The following is a 17,591-nucleotide window of genomic DNA, read 5'->3' as shown; positions in this document are numbered from 1 at the left end:
CAATGGCCACCTGTCTGGCGATGATTGGCGCCGCTGTCGGCGGCGGGTACATTTGTAGATGAGCCAGCTCGCCGGACCGGCCGCCGACACGGGTCGGTCACGCTACCGGCCGTGATTGGAATCGGTTCAGCGCCCGGCCATCGCCGCGGCGGCCTATGACGAACATCGACACTCACTCGTGCCGCCTTGCCCTGCGATGTCGTCCGCCGCGTAAACAGACGGCCGTGACTGCCGACGTGGTGTTTGGCCGAGCCCCAGAGGCCTGGGCTGGGTCGCCGAGGCCTGACTCGGTGTTTGGCTAGGTTGCGGGGGTCTGGTATGGTATTTGGCCGAGACAGAGGTCTGATGTGGTGTTCGGCCGGCTCGCGCAGACCTGATATGGTGTTTGGTCGGGTCGCGCAGACCTGATGTGGTGTTTGGTCGAGACGTTGAGGCTTGACGTGGTGTTTGGCCAGATCGCGCAGACCTGATGTGGTGTTTGGCCGAGACATTGAGGCCTGACGTGGTGTTTGGCCGGGTCGCGCAGACCTGACGTGGTGTCTGGCCGGGTCGTGAAGGCCTGATGTGGTGCATGGCCAGGTCACGGAGGTCTGGGAGTGTTGTTTGGCTTGGTCCCAGAGCCTGGAGGGCTTCCGAGGTCGCGGCCTGGTGGTGTCGCACCCCTCCACTAAGGCCAGCGGAACGACGCCAACTATCGCTGAATAGATAAACGGGAGCCAAGTTGCAAGGCGTCGCCTTTTGTCCGGTCGCGAGCCATAAAGCCCCCATAACAATGACCTGTTTTATCGCTGGCGGAGGCCGCCCGGTGAGTGGTTCGCCACATGATTGCGCAGAGCCAGCCTGAACCGTGTTCGGCCGGAAAACCCGCGATCCGTCCCGCCTCCGCCGTCTGGTGCAGGGCAGCACCATGTCACCTATGCTGTTTGCGGCCGACTCGCTGACAGCCGGCAGCCATCTACCCGGGACATCTGTGCCGCACGAGACGTCCCGTTGGAGTGGCCCGACTATGTCAGATGAAATGCGAATCTGGTCGGCGATGAATGGTTTCGTGGAGAGCTTTTTAAATGACCTGGGGTCGATAGCTTGGGTCTCGTACTGATGGGATTGTTGACGCATTCATTCTTGCAGTCACTGGTGTAATTATACATCGTCAATGCCCCATGCGCACTGAAGACTCATTTGCGTATCCCAAAATATGTTCAAGGTGTGTCCAATTCGTCCTGATGGAACAATAACGAAACTCGGTTCACTTTCACTACAGGTGGATTTCAACGAGAAGCCAACGTTTTGGAAGGCGTTGACACCGCTGGACAAGAACATCTGCGGCGACATCCTGTGCTCTCTGTGCTACCACCCCAGCAACAGTCAACTGGTCGCTGACATTCTCAAGTGCCGCAGTCTGAAAGCGAAGGGACATCATGGCAAATCTGGTAGGTTTAGCCTCGATGACAGCATGAGCGAGGGACATCAATGGCAAATCTGGTAGGTTTAGCCCCGATGACAGCATGAGCGAGGGACATCAATGGCAAATCTGGTAGGTTTAGCCTCGATGGCAGCATGAGCGAGGGACATCAATGGCAAATCTGGTAGGTTTAGCCTCAATGACGGCATGAGCGAAGGACATCAGTGGTAAATCTGGCAGGTTTAGCCTCGATGGCAGCATGTTGGGCAGGTAAACGCGCTTCTGCCTCCGTCTGTTTGTGTACATTGCGGTCGACGTCTGCATCCAAGCCAGGACGCTATCACTCTACTCTATTCGTATATCAAGCAACAACCGAACCTGGCCAGCAATCGTACGCCGTCGCGTCATTGGAACAGTGCGAGAAGAACGTTACGTCATAACATGCCAGGTTCCTGATGTTCTTTTGTGTTGTTTGTAAGTCTCCGCTTGCGTTATCATTATATTGACGATAATGTGTACATATGTGTACACCCCATCCATGTGCGAAATTAGTCTCTGATCGTCTCCCTTAAATGACTGATGTCAGGTTTAATACATGAGGAAATTGATTAAAGAAGGAATGACCATTTTGGCACGATACAGGTATTCCAAGTTTAAGTATGTGTTCCTTCCGACACATGTCTTACCACACACCATGGCCGAGTCAATAGTACCCGCACGGCATCCCAGGAACAACGTATAAAACTGTTTGGGACGGCTACTGTAGATGAAGCATGCTTTGCAAGGAGAGCCCCGCATGCTCGTCCCGGACGGCTGTGGACGCAGTCATGTATATCTTTCAGGTAACTTTCACTTTTACGCCCACTGATCACACCAGGGAATTAAAGTTTTGTTCCCAAATGAGATTTGGGAAAGGAGCGTTATTCAGGATGACCTCAAAATGTACATAACGTGATGTTCAATGAAAGTTGAGTGAAGAATCGATGAACAATAATCACGCTAAACTTAATTGATCTCTTTGAAGCAGAGAGCAGATATGAACAGCATAGTTTATTATATTCGGAAAGCATTATCAAGCTTTGTGTCGTTCACCACTTTTTCCGAGCCCTGAGCATTAAGTCACCTACTCTCCACATCTACGGGACAGTTTGAACGACTCTGGCGCAAAACATATCATATTGACTGCTTGTTTATATTGACTGCATGTCACCTCTTTAGAAGAGGCGCATGGCCCTGAGACCCCACATAAGTAAATGCCTGGGAGAGGGGGAGGGGAGAATGGTCGAAAATAAAGCTACATGCGGACTAACGTCTGATGCTCAGAACAGACAAATGTCAAGTAAGCGATCAAAGGCCTGCTCGGCCTCGACAGTTGGGGACAATGATCGACTCCAGGCGCCTCCAGGAGAGGCTGCGCCGACTGAAGCACTTTTAATTGTCCTAAGAATCCACGGTTTCCAAACGGTACCACTTACGGTGACTTCGAATCGTTTACTTTGTTTTAAAATGTCACGTTACACAGAGTAGTCCTGCTCGTTGTGAGTCGTCCCAGCTTTTGAAGTCTCATTTGATTTTCTTGACTGTCTGGGCTTCTTTAGCTACCTCTTGAAGTTAGCCAAGAATTAAACGTATTACAAATGCAGTTCTAATTTTCTGCGTATCACTGAATGCAGTGTCTGGTAGGGATTGTCCCGGTGGTCCCTTGGTAGTCGCAAAATTCGTAACACTGGCGGGGTCTATTGGTCAGTTTAGGATCCCGCCTCATTCGGAACACGTCCTTGATTGTGGATCTTGCTATTTCAGAGCCAGTAACCGTTTTGTGTTTCCCTAGAATTATCAGAATACCATTCAGCTAGAGCGCAGTTAACACCCTTGCGAACATGATCGCTTTGAGCTTTTTCATCCCATGAGTCACAGCCGCTGCACTGTCATGAGGGATTCTCCGAGGGATTGCACTCTCACGAGGGATTCTCCGAGGGACTGCACTCTCACGAGGGATTCTCCGAGGGACTGTACTCTCACGAGGGATTCTCCGAGGGAATGCACTCTCCCGAGTGATTCTCCGAGGGACTGTACTCTCACGAGGGATTCTCCGAGGGACTGTACTCTCACGAGGGATTCTCCGAGGGACTGTACTCTCACGAGGGATTCTCCGAGGGACTGTTCTCTCACGAGGGATTCTCCGAGGGACTGTACTCTCACGAGGGATTCTCCGAGGGACTGTTTTCTCACGAGGGATTCTCCGAGGGACTGTACTCTCACGAGGGATTCTCCGAAGGACTGTGCTCTCACGAGGGATTCTCCGAGGGATTGCACTCTCACGAGGGATTCTCCGAGGGATCAGCAGTATGTGGACATGCCTCGGACTTTGATTCTGCTCAGGTCCTTGTTCCGTAGAACTGGTTCCGCCCTGGTCGGGCCTGTCGACTCCCATGACACTGCCGCGAAGGGTATCTGAGCTATCCCAGTGTTGGCAGACCAGTCGGACAGCGGTTCTCGGATGTCTTGATGGTCGCAGGAAGCAGGATGCGCTGCCTGCTTCTTTTGATAGGCCTGTAGTGTAGTGTGCTGTTGCGTCCTGGCCGTGCTTGTTTCGCATGAGTCTAGTTTATCTGAAGTGGTCCGCGCTTTGTTCTCTTTAGAGCGCTTGGTGTCTGAGTTGTCATTTTCTTTCCATTTATCCGCCTTTCGCAGTCTGAAAAATTGGATCCTTTGAATATGAAGCGGATCGCTCTCATTCTTAAACATTAGAGCAACGTCAAGCTTTCCTTCTTGAACAAAGTTTCCATATCACGACGCGGCCTGCAACAAAATTTGGCCGACGTCAAGCAAAAACTGTCGTGGCGTCATCCGAAGACAATTCCTCTTAAATTAATCTTGCCAGGCCTGACATGTGTGGAATTAGTCAGCGGTAGACATTTTGTAGCACCAGGATGATCGACCAAGTGGTCGAGTAAAGCCTGCCACCGGGAACTGCCCAACTTGGATCCCATCAGGATATAAACAGCTGATTTGGCCAGCAGCCAGCTGGCAGCTGCGCTGTGAAGGCGAACAGTCGCAAGCGGCATAATATGCTGGCATCCATTTCGGACAGTGGGTTTTCACAGGAGGAATTTGCGCGGGGCGCTGGAGCCTTTGCCGGTAGGGTTTTGCTTGGCCCATACTCCACGTACCTGCAAGGTCAGCATACTCCTCCAGTTAGTGACACGTTACATCCCAGCCGCCAGGTGCCCTTTTAACATTTTCCAACGTTTTGACCGTAAATTATGGGAAAGGTTGAGGAAATGAACCGAAGAGAAAGATATCCCAGAGTCTGTGCAAATTAGCTAATTGTGACAACATGTAACACGAGATTCGCAATAATATATGAAATATAGCGCAACTAGAAATAGCTCCTGAACTTTGCAACATCATTTTGTATTTCTCGAAGCCCCTCCGAGAGTTTCCAGTCTTTCCATCTAAGCCTATACCCATACTTGAAAATGAAAAATAAAAACTTTTGAAAATATCTGGCCGGCTAAGCCCGTTTAACATTTTAGCGTGACTCAAAAAAGTGCCGCGTCTGTTAAGTCGAAAATTTCAGTCATTATCGACACCAGGCATCGAGCTAAGGTCTAAACGAACCTGTCATGCGGATTCTTTTCCCGTAGCAAAATACCACAGTCAGTGCACCCACTGTCCGCCGTAAGACCTTTCTCACGGCTTGAGCTCGCGTGTCCGTTTTGTGGGCGACTCACCTAGTGGGTTTGGTTCTTCAAATGTCCCAAAGGAAAACGGTGCGTAGGGGGATCTGGGCAAAGCAAAGCGGCAGGCAAGAGGATGGCCCCCTTCTCGAAGACACCACAGTCGTGTATACGACACCCTGTAATGGACACTCTGTATAAGGGTTATCCAAAGATTTACCAGGACTGTCAAGGCCGCTAGTGGAAATCCTGAGTCGTATCGTCAGCACCGGAGCAATCCATAGCAGTCTTTATTAAACGCTGAGAGCAATGGTGCAGAAGTATACTACAACCTCATTCGGCACGCACAATATTTGTCTTCAAGTGAGGGTAGATTATAGAGCGTGGGCTAAAGCTCATAGTCACTAGTGATACTAGCGATAGTTGCACAGACTTGTTTTGTTCTGCTTATGTGCTAAGGAAGAGATTCTTGCGATTGAATTTCGCCCGTAAAATTTCATTGAGCTTCGTCGGCAATTCACCGGTGGTGCTTGGTCGTGACACGCCGAAAGCATTCGCTGCAGCGGCGCAGCTGGACTAGATGACATGGGTGTCCCCCATCTTTTTGTTGGCCTGGGTTGTGACACAATGGAGACATCGATGTGGAAACCTGCGGCCCTGTAAATCGCGCTGTATTCCGCTGATTTTCAACATTTACGCATGGGCTTGGATTTTAAAGGGACAGGGGGCGCAACCCTTGCCACCTGCCCAACTTTTTCGCTATGCCTGTGGCTGTGTGAAAAACATCGAAAACCTCGGCGTTCCTTATAGTTTTTGACCCATGCCGTGATGCAGCTGGTGCATTTGTTTATCGGTTGTGGATGCTTGTGCTTAAGGGATTCTTTCACATTTGAAGATATTGAGGCATCATATGTGATGGGAAATAATCACTTGTAACTATTGGTATGCTTTTATGTGAAGCAAACTGTTCAGGAGCGCAATCTGACTGCTAGCCAATAGCCTTCTATCATTGGTACACTTGGTGCTTCAGCTGCGCAAACACGAATGTTTTAGCGGCTATTTTTGTCTTAACCATGAGCACATTATAGCCATTGAGGTGGAGCGGTCGTCTCGATGACGTCATAGAGACGAACATCGTGAACTCGTGGCGTCTCCATGGCGCCACACATGTTTGGGGAACTTTCCCATAGGCGACGCGTAACAGACTGCACAAGTTCGCGTGTATCAAGCTCAGAAACCTGAGGGTTTGAGGTCTGGAAAATGGTGTGGCTACGAATTGCAGAGAGAGATCATGAAAATAGCTGTCGAAGTTCGGAACCTCATCCAAATGTGAAACGTTCCCTAGAATACGTCATTTTCCGTGTTTATCTCTTGAATCTTCCCACGATTAATTTTCGCTGGAAATGTTTCCAATTATTCTAAATGTTGCCGCAACATGTATAGGAATGTTTGGCACTCCCAAAAGTACAAGTGAAATGGTACGCAGGAATGCCTCTGTAACACCAATGGGCTGTTCGCAGCCACACTTGTTACCCTGATCCAGATTGAATGATACATGGGCTGTACATCCAAAGACCACTTTAAACGCTTCATTCACCGTTCATGAGGCAAGAAATCACGACCTGTCAGCCCGGCCAAAGCCGTAGATTGTGCAGCTCTGGTCCGTGTCATCAGCGACGACAGCGGTCCGTCGGATTCTGCGAACTGCATAGTACCGCATCGGCAATGAAATCATGCGCGCTGACATCTGGGAAACCCCACGGCATACTCTGTAATCTAAAGCTCTTATGGGATGACAGTTCCCGGAGGGATCCCGTCGGATAAAGCCAGTCGGTGGCTTCGTGCTCCAGCGTCAAGTCCAGGCATGTGCGACATATTCGGTGTGCAACAGTTGGTTGGAACACCGGAGCGAACTGTGCCCGTCTCGATCGGAAGCGGCTGAGTGAGCCGGCACCATGGGCGGAAAGATGTTCGCACCGCGCGGCCAGCGCTGAGCCTCGGTCTGTTTGCTAGGGGTGCACGACTGTAGGACGCCTCGTTATAGTCTGTTGGGGGTGGTAGCTTCGGTCACAGCCCCCGCGCCCGCTGACCTGCGACAATGTCGCACACGTGCCGTTGATCAGAACGGTAAATCGATTGGCGGCATCACGGGAGACCTGCCACTGCCCATCTCCGCGCGAGGGTCGAACGGCCGCCCCCGACCAGGGTCGTAATGTGGCGCCGATTGATCCACGGCTCCGTACCACGCGCCAACAGCACCGCGACCGGTCACTGCAGACGCCGAGCGCCATTAGCTGGCAGGGCCGTCCGTTGAAGCACCCAGGCACCGCCGGCTGACGGAGCCGTCCTTTGTGATCACCGAGCATCACTGGTGGGCCGGAGCCGTCCTTTGTGGTCACCGAGCATCACTGGTTGACGGAGCCGCCCTTTGTGGTCACCGAGCATCACTGGTTGACGGGGACGTCCTTTGTGGCCCCCGAGCATCACTGGTTGACGGAGCCGTCCTTTGTGGTCACCGAGCATCACTGGTTGACGGAGCCGTCCTTTGTGGTCACCGGGCATCACTGGTGGGCAGGAGCCGTCCTTTGTAGTCACCGAGCATCACTGGTGGGCAGGAGCAGTCCTTTGTGGTCGCCGAGCATCACTGGTAGGCAGGAGCCGCCCTTTGTGGTCACCGAGCATCACTGGTTGAGAGGGCCGTACTTGGTGGTCACCGAGCATCACTGGCTGACGGAGCCGTCCTTTGTGGTCACCGAGCATCACTGGTGGGCAGGAGCCGTCTACTGCTTACCTTCAAGCAGCAGATGCTAAAAGGCCGAAATAACTACTGGGCTAGAGAGACTACAGAACCGTATACCATGTGTACATAAAGGCCATCCACAGTAGCTACGGAGTGCACAAAATGCACAAAAGCACAAAATGCACATGCACAAAAGTCGTTTGTTGTAGTCCTGGAGTAGTACAGCAGGGACAACAAGGCCAGACAGGCTTTGAACACCGGAACACCAAGTGAACAAAGCCATGCACTTTATGTTGAAACTCCACAGGAATAGACAGGATCCGTTTACTGTAGGCCCCGAGAATCATCGCTGGACAACAGCTGCAGCTTTATGCGGTGGGCACCGCTAGCAAACAAAGCTCTTCGGTGCACATGCCGAGCACCATGAGTGAGCGGGGGCCAACCACGAGTACTAGAGACCGCCAGACTAGAAAGGCACAGACACCAATAATTCGCAAGTGAGCGAAATCATACGCTATTCACGGTAAAGTAGCCAACCATCACTAGATGGACAACGACTACCAACAATGGACAGCGGCCACCCGTCGTGTGACCACCCAGCGAGGTCAGCACGCGCCATCTGCATTTGCGGATCTTTGTCTGCTCGCTGATCCAATCACGTCCTATGCTACGTTCATTGCAATGCCAGCATGATATACATACATACATACATACATACATGCATGCATACACGCACATATATACATATATATGTATATCTATGCACATGTATATATATATATATATATATATATATATATATATATATATATATATATATATGTATGTATATATAGCCCCAGTCTTAGCTAAGCACTGTCCTAACATTAACGAGTCCTTTTGCGGGAATGGATGGAACGGTTCATAAACCACGCTGTTAATGCTCTTGGTAAATGATTCACGGGGACTTATGAACATGTCGACGCTATCAAGACTTCACGCGACACGTTCTGACGGCCGAGAATGCATTAGCTCGGCGATCAGTGCAGCACGCCGTCCCCGCCAGCCTGTCGGGGCAATGGCCCTTGCCTCGCGCGGCCTTGCGCGGCCTTCTCGCGCCGCTGGCGACGCCGCCGGCGTCCGGACCCTGCCGGGACCGGGTGTCGGACGCCGAGCGTCTGCCGCCGGTCGGACGCCCGTCGCCGGCGACGATCGACGATGCGTTCCGGGAGAGCCTAACCGTGGCTGAGTCAGCGTTTGAGCGGGTCGCCCGGCCGGCTGGTCGATGCCGGTTCGCCCCCCGGCAGGACGGCCCCAGCGCTCCGGTCCATCCGCTGTCAGCGGACTCGTCGCTCGGGGGAGGAGACAGAGGAGAAGGGGAAGGGGGGGGGGGTGAGGGCGTTTGCTGCGTAGTGAGAGTGCGCACAGACCGTGCCAGCTCTAGCGGTGACCAGGCGCGACCCGCGCCTACGCGGTCAGCACACGCCGTTTTTGTTTGCGGATCTCGGCTTGCTCGCTGATCCAAGCACGTGCTGTACTGCGCTCATTACGATGTCGGCATGAGATGGCGGAGAGACTGATCTCGAATTGTGTCCGCCCATGCTAGACGGCATGGCAGAATGGCCGCGACGTCATCTGCTCATGAAAAATGACATGACAGACTTTGGTAGACTGCGCACAACAATGCAGCTCGCCGTGTGATTTGGCGTGTATAATTTTTAACGTAATAGGGGCTTGTTTCCCATTCTCCTGGCGTTTACAGACCGTTGGTTAAGGCACATCTCGGAGAATGCCCACTGCATATGTAGTACATTTTTCAACCCTTACATGCGTCGTTACAGGCGTCGTACTAGCATCAATGTAGATGCATTGGTGCCGGCCTACAGATGGAGAGGATTGGCTGGTACCAATGTTGGAAGCTGACGCCAGCTTTCAGTGTATTCGGCACAAGCCAACGCATCTTGGTATTTGCTATGCCTTAACGTTACAGTCTCGGGGACCGCACAACCATCGCCAGCCTTCTTCTGAGGCGCTGTAAGCATAATGGGATTCTAGTGTCGACCGAACGATAATGTAAGCTTGAAATGCTAATGTATCCGGCGTTATATATACCGGATGCACCACTATTCGTCTCCATCAGTGCAGTCGTGGAGAAGAAATAACGAAGGAAACGAGTGGCATCCGGTGTCCGCTGTTGCTTTGCTCTGGCCCGGTCATCTGAATAAGAGCATGCACAACCCATTCCATGCGGTCACAAAACCTTCTCCCAATGCTTTGCGATGAATCTATCCTTTGTCCAACAGTCATTACAGTGGGACTCAGATTTTACGTTCGGATGGTGGAGATCAGGTTTCACACAACGAGCACTGCTCAGCTTTACCCCTGATCCCAGAAATTTTCCAAATCTGACCTGAAGTGAAGACTGAAGTGAAATTAACAGATGTTAACTAATTGTACAAGAATATAAATACTTGAAATGAAATGAGATAGTAGCTCAATAAATTAAGAATGGCATAATCAAAACTTGAGCCTAAGTTAAATAAGTAAATCGATCGTCGCAAATATTACGCTTCAAGTAACGTTCCAGTGCCGTGTCACCCCAAACAGTAGTGATTTCACGTTGATCCCCGGTTTACGTGACCTAATTTACTGGTGACTTGCTTGATTTTCCTTGTCGGCAATCCCAATGTATGTCGCTAAATGGCACATGCGTACCATTTCCCTTTTATTCTGAATCGTTTTCTTGTTTATGCTGTGCCGACAGCCGTGCAGCGTATAAAGATTTGCAATGCACCAATGTATATATGCATACAGAACCCACGTATTTGATTTCGTGATAAGCAGGAATCAATTGCAATGGTTGGCTTACATGTTAGCATCTTAGTTGTCTCATATATATGAATATCAGTCCTGGTTTTCACCAGGTCCTCACTGGTCAGCCCATGACAGACACGGCTGTCATTTCAATCAAAATTCTGTTACGGTCTGGTCTTGTCATTTAAGAACATGTTTTAACAACTTAATACCTTAGCAAATGTCGTAACAAACTTTTGCAAAAGGCAATTTTGGGCAGTTTTTCAAAGTTTTCAGCCCATCTAGGAAGTTGAGAACCTCCCCTAATTATGATTTTTTAGCTAGTTTTTGCCGATTTCGGTGAAATATTGAGCAGCTAACAAATAATGGTGTGATAAGTCAATGCTCCTGCAAAAAGACACAAGGAGGTCATGTTTTGTGACATATGGCATAAGCTCTCGGTGGAAGGCTCGTTAGCGCGCGCTCCGGTGGGGCGGGGGCAATTTGTCATCCCCAAAGGTTCTTTCAGAATTTATTCCAAACGGTGCAGTGCGGTCGTGCCAAACTTTGTGTAGCTACAAGCAATTAAATAGCCCATCGTTTGGTGTAAATAACCAGGCACGCCTTGTCAGGTACCTGACTCACGGCAGGTCAAAAACAGGTCATGGCTGTCAGCAAAGGTATGAGCCTAGGGAATGTTTCAATCTGATGCGGCAACGTAATATTAGACGAAGTCGTACACAAGTTTGAAATAATTCCTTAGGCTGTTGAAAGTAGGATTACGACCAATTCCATTGACCTTGGATGAGGTATGGAGGTCAGAGCAAAATGAAGATCATGCCGTTTTATAATGAAAAACCTGTTTTCTGATGCTACTGTTGACGCTCATTTTGAATTTCTGGAGAACAACGTCGTCAAGAAATCTATTATTTTGACATAATGAAGGTCGTTAGAGATCACTGATCTAAAATTGCCTCGATCAACATTTTGATTCGAGGAGCATGCCGCCTACTCTAGTAATTGGCACCAATGGCAAATTCGAATATCAAGATGATCCAGTCGGTTTTTGGTAACTTTTACCTTGTTAAGGTGGAATTACATCACTGACATGATATGAACACCGGTGAGATTATGTTAAGAACCGGTTCTAGAACTAACGCAATTTGCGTAACGTCGTCTCAGGGCACTTCGGACGCCGATCTGAAGCTTGACCTTGTTTGACCTTCTTTGGCCGAAGGTCACAACCTAGCGACCTCTGAATGCGATACAAGTGAGTTTACACAGAGCACTACTGTCCTATAAATTTGATGTCTGCAGCTTCCTAACTTTCTGGAATTTCAGGGGATAAAATTTCCCTCACCCCACCCACCCATCCGAGCACGGCACATTTCACCGATCACCTGGTGACCACCGGTCACCTGGGCGGCCATCGACCACCTATTACGCTTTGGGCATATTTGCCATCCTAGGAATCGGTGAATTTCCTAATTTTAGCGCTCACTTCCGTCTGAAGATGGAATGAATTGACATTTTCCGCATCAAACAACAAAACTCAGTCGACATAGGCCGTGCGTATCCCCGACGCTTATTGTGCGCAGGGTATGCTAGCGAACCATCTTGTGGGCAGAATATGCAAGCGAACAGGATATGCAAGCAGGCAGAATATACGAGCGAACAGCGCTTACTTAATGATGCCGCTTGGACGGCCATCTTTCTTGACTCAGGCGCAGCTCAGCCTGTATTGTAATCCCCCTCCCCCCCCCCCCCCCCCCCCCTCTGAAAGCTTCGTATTCCTCTTGGGTGGAATCTCGCCAGCTTGAGGCTCCACGCCTACACCGAAGCCATGCCCGTCGGCGTCCGAAGCCACGGGGAACATCCATGATGGCCTATCAGGGATGAGTAAACCCCCCGTAGACCAGCCGGGAAGCCGGGAGACCATGTGTCTGACCTGCGGGAGAGGCTGGACTGACTGACCGCGCAGCTACACTGCACACTGAGCCTACCGCACGAGGTTATGGCGCACGGTGAGCCAGACTCGCCCGCGCACATCTCCCGGGGGAAACGGCTTTGTTCGGGCTCGGAGCACGAGGCTGGACTTCTTGCATAACTCGCCCCGCTCGAGAACCGAGACTGGGAGGCTGCGGTTCTCCACCAGGGCGCCGAACTTGCGTAACGAGCTCCCGCCCCAACACACGGGCTCACATCGCGGCCTAACGAGCTCCCGCCCCAACTCACGGGTTCACATCGCGGTCTAACGAGCTCTCGCCCCAACTCACGGGCTCACATCGCGGTCTAACGAGCTCCTGCCCCAACTCACTCGCTCACATCGCGGTCATTCTGGCGCGCCGGTCAGCGCCGTTCGCCAGGTCAACCGCCGGAATAGGTCTCTGCCAGACATGTGTGGAATATCTTTCCGTGTCCGTGCGTGTAGAAGACTTGAATGCATGTTTACCGCATGACATAGCTCTTAGCCGTGTAGTGCATGATGGCTGTATGTTTTATTCCCTCACATGTGACTGCGTGCGTTATTCCCTGATCTGTGTTTATATGTTTTATTTCCTCATATGTGGCTGCTTGTTTTATTCCCGCACAACAGACTCGGGGATTAATAACGCCCCTGAAACTGTGGATTATCCAACGACGTCAGTGCGTATATCCATGCACACATGCGTATATCCATACATAAATGCACAATCTCGCAACGGTATTAAGTAGACCGTCTGTGGAATGACGGCAGTGAAAATCTGGGAAGGGGGTTGGATTTAAAAGGTAGGAAGAGGTACAGGAGTTACGGGTTCTTTCATTTTTCTTATGAGAGTTTTTCATTAACCCTATGATGGTGCGTGGAAGAACATGGCCAAAGCAGGTGGTTGGAACAAACCTGTCTTAAAAGCAGGTTTATTTCAACCATATTTTGTAGGTTCCTACGCCTCAATGGGCTGCAGAATAAAACAAATATCGGACATAAGGCCACCGTCACCACAGACACCACGAACCATACGCCAAGCACGATGGACGGTTGAAGATGGGAGCCATCGAATGATTTACTCTACAGGTGCTTCAAGCTTCACCTGGGGAAACTTCGTGCTTGTACGTCTTTTGGGGACGTGCGATCTTAACAAAACACATGACGATTCAAAAGCTTCCTCGATTCAGTGAATGAAACGCAGCCTCGAACAGTTGCCGGCCGCGGCTCTCTTAATTATGAAAGGTGCTTTGCGACAGCGCTCTCCGCATTTAGGGGCTGGGAAAACATAGCAAAGTGTACGTTGAGAACAATGTACATAGCGAACAATTAAAGTTACCTTTACCTGCGGCGTGATCCAACAGCAAAAATACCTTGACGTTGCTTACCTTATCGCATCATTTATATTTCGATGCAACATTTCCATCGTTTGGATGTAGCGTCTCATAAATGATGTAAAGTTATCCGCCCCGCCCCCCCCAAAGGTGCACCTGACCGCTTCACAGCCGTGGGTTATTGCTCTCGTAAGCAACTCTTCATTTCAGCGTAACTGTTAACTCGTTTCGTTATACGCACCACACATGAAGGCGTAGATCCACAGTCGAGGCACGTTACTTTCGTGAGCATCTGTTCATTTAAGCGCAACTGCAAATTGCTCTACTTTGCAAACATCATATATGAAGGTGTGATACCAATAACGTGAAAAGTGAGGCGATAAAGGCTTGAAAAATGCGGTCCAAACTGTGCTTTCATTGCAGCTTATAAGGGCGTCATGCTCATTTCCCAGAACTCATTAGTGGGGATTGCAGCACTGTTAGCTCTGCGTGACTCATACATAAGTAGCACACACATGCTAGGCATGACCGTTACATTGGTTGATACCAGATCATCAATCATTGCACCCCAAAAGACGGCGTTGCATTTGTTGGTTCGTTTTGAATAGCCGATCTTCCCTCGATTGCGTATCTGAAGCTACCCAATCAATGAAATGGAACCAGTGGAGGAAATAAGCCGTTCGTGGTCCATAGAGTCGTCGTGCCACACATACTTAAGGTCATGACAAACCAGGACACCCATTTTAAATTTTGAATGCTGTGGTTCGAATATTGATGGAATCTTCCGAGAAGATGATACTGTCCGCAAGATCTTTGATTTTTGGAACGACTTGGATAGACCAGGTGTCCAGCGTAGGCTTGTGATACGATTTTACTTTGATTTTACTTCTGAACTTAACCTTCCAGAAACATGGTAAGTGCATTCAGAAGTACAACCAGACTGAATCAGATATTTGGGCCTGCTTCGAATACAGTACTTACATATCTCGTATTCGTTTGCGGTTCATTGGTGCAACAACGGTGAGCTTTAAGACAGATATGTAAACTTTTCTAAGCCAGCAGAAGATGTACGATTTTGAAAAGGGATGAACGACGGCATATCACTGAGCATAGGATTGCAAGCAAAAAGTAGCATTAATTGTTCATTCATGTTGTGCTACTTGCATTCTCAGTGGTAATATTCAGATCATTGCTGCACGTAGAATGCACGAACCTCTTGCGAAAACGCGTGTTTGGTACAGCACTGATCCGCGCACCAATCGCCGCTCTCGCTCTTCCCTCATCTTTATTAAAGCATCTGCCGCCACCCGTGCAACTTGATGCTTCAATCGATCAACGCATGTTAAAGAGAAAAAACTCATGCCAATATTGGACAACACCGGGTGGGGGCAAACGGCACAGCAGCTATTTATCACGTGATCCCCAACCAAGGAAAACATTGAAAAGCAAATCACAGACGAAAATCATATACAACACGCACACAAGCACACGTGCGACGTCAACAACATCACCCCAGCGGTTGCACCGCTCTACTCGCACCAGTCAGCCAGTTCCTCACTCCAGCACGTAGTAACGAACGGAATTCTCCAAACACAGACGTGCACAAGGCAGCTCTTTTTAAGGCCCTTAAAACGAATGAATCGTTAGAAAGATTCATTGCATGTTTGGAGCGCAAGTGCGTCAGCTCATCGATTCTTACCATTGTGGCCCCTGCCTAACTATAGTACGACAAACTTGAAGTTATAATTGCAGGACGAAATCAATAATTAAATCGGACAGAGATGCCAGCCATTCACTTTGTTGGTGTTCACAGAAAGAGCAGTCAGAATGAGACGTTTGGTTCCAATTGATGACCGCAAGACCAGGCTGTACTTTCTAGTGGGACCCTGGATCTTAAAGAGATGACGTTTGACGGCACGCACAAAGATACCGTGGGAGGGAGAGCTTCTCGATGATTCAGGTAACGTGTTCTAATTCCTGGTTGTGCGCGGGATAAATGATCTTTGAAATTGAGTGGGACTATGATTTCAGGTGGTTAGTGAAGAAGAGTTGCGTAGAACCCACACGGTAACCTCTCGTCAGTTGGTTGTCGTAATGTCAGTTATGTATGTAGGAGTGTCTTTACATCAGAATGAAAGACCTTCAGCTCCTGGTTTTTGGCATTATGAGCTGAAATTCTTATGTTGAGAGTAAGTTTCATATCTCGCAACAGATGAAACGCTGTAAACTCAACATGAGAGCTTTCAACCCATAATGCGGAAGTGTCGAACGTCTGGTCCTATAAACGACAATTGAGGCCAGGTCGATGCGCAAGGCTCCGTATTTCCAGTCTTGTCCACCCTAATTCGGAGTTACGTGGATGAGCTCGTGTGTAGAACAACGCTCCATCCAAGAACCTGGCCGCCTGGTTTTTAGACTTCCTGCAGTCTTTAAGAATCTATCAATATTCCATGACTATGGCAGACGACATCACCCTAATCCAAAATTGTAAGAACGGATGTTTGGTATATATTGAGCTAAGAATTTATTTGTAAATATAGCTAGCCACGCGCTAAAAGGGGATTAAGGCCCTGCTCACTTCCCTGACAATGACGTTGATGTGTTGCTGGAAATGTAGATCTATGGAGAGCGTAGTGCCAATGTGTCTGTGTATCAGCACTTGTGGAGTGGACTGTCGTCAAACCTGAGGCGGATGAGCGCTTTGCAGCTGTATCCGCGAAGGTGTATGTCGCAGAGTGTCTGCAAAGATGTACGCCATTACGTACGTCGTATTACTCCGCATTACGTCGCATGACGTATGCGTCGTACTTTGTCACCTTCGCAGATATGGACGCCGGATACTTATTAAAACCTTAAACACATTCTTTAATTCAAAACAGATTAGAAACACTTTTCCTTGGCCTGAGAGTTGAGCCCGGTTTCATTTGGAGCAGAGCTGAGACGCCACAGTTCCGTCTCCGAGCGGGTGCGCGTCTTTCCCTTGGTAGTATGAACAGAGTTATTGCAGTCACAGCTTGCTGCAAGCGGCTTGTGTGGTTTTTGGTTTGGTTTGAACCTTTCGACTATTAGTGATCATTTTATGGCTCTGGAATGAAGGACAGTGGATAATAGTGGGGCAAGACTGCATGCACCTGGGAATCCTCCGCCCATACTTTGTCTGCACAGGGACCCCACGTTGGGGTATACGTGGGCGTTTGGACGGAGATGCCACCAGGTGGCACTTATGCCCACTCGTTGCTGACGCATGCAGCCTGCCCCGAATAAACTAGGCGTTGCGGGGACGTTAGATGAAGGGTGAGTGAGGAAAGACGGGCGGATGAGACAAGTGGATTATCACAACGCGTTTGGGACATTTGAACTTTTAAGGACCTGCGGCGATGAAATTGTAGGATGTACAATTTGACCTAATGTGCTCATCACCAATTCATAACCGCAAACAACCCGTTCGTTGCATTTTTAATACCCACTTCACCTGGATTTCTAGGGTCCTATATTTGGCCTTATATTGCGAAAGATCTCTTGCCATGGGTATCGCCTATTCAACAAACTACAAAGACGTGGCGTGATATTGTCTAAAGGGGCTCACCTTTCAAAGGTGCAGTAGGAAGACGGGCTAGTATCCTTTATTAAGACCCGTGGACATACTCACACACTAGCACATACACTCGCACACGTTGTGAAAATTTGTAAAATA

This window comes from Pollicipes pollicipes, unplaced genomic scaffold (assembly GCF_011947565.3).
Source record: "Pollicipes pollicipes isolate AB1234 unplaced genomic scaffold, Ppol_2.1 Scaffold_3447;HRSCAF=4054_pilon_pilon_pilon, whole genome shotgun sequence".
Lineage (NCBI taxonomy): Eukaryota > Metazoa > Arthropoda > Thecostraca > Pollicipedomorpha > Pollicipedidae > Pollicipes > Pollicipes pollicipes.
Note: the sequence above shows the minus strand (reverse complement) of the source record.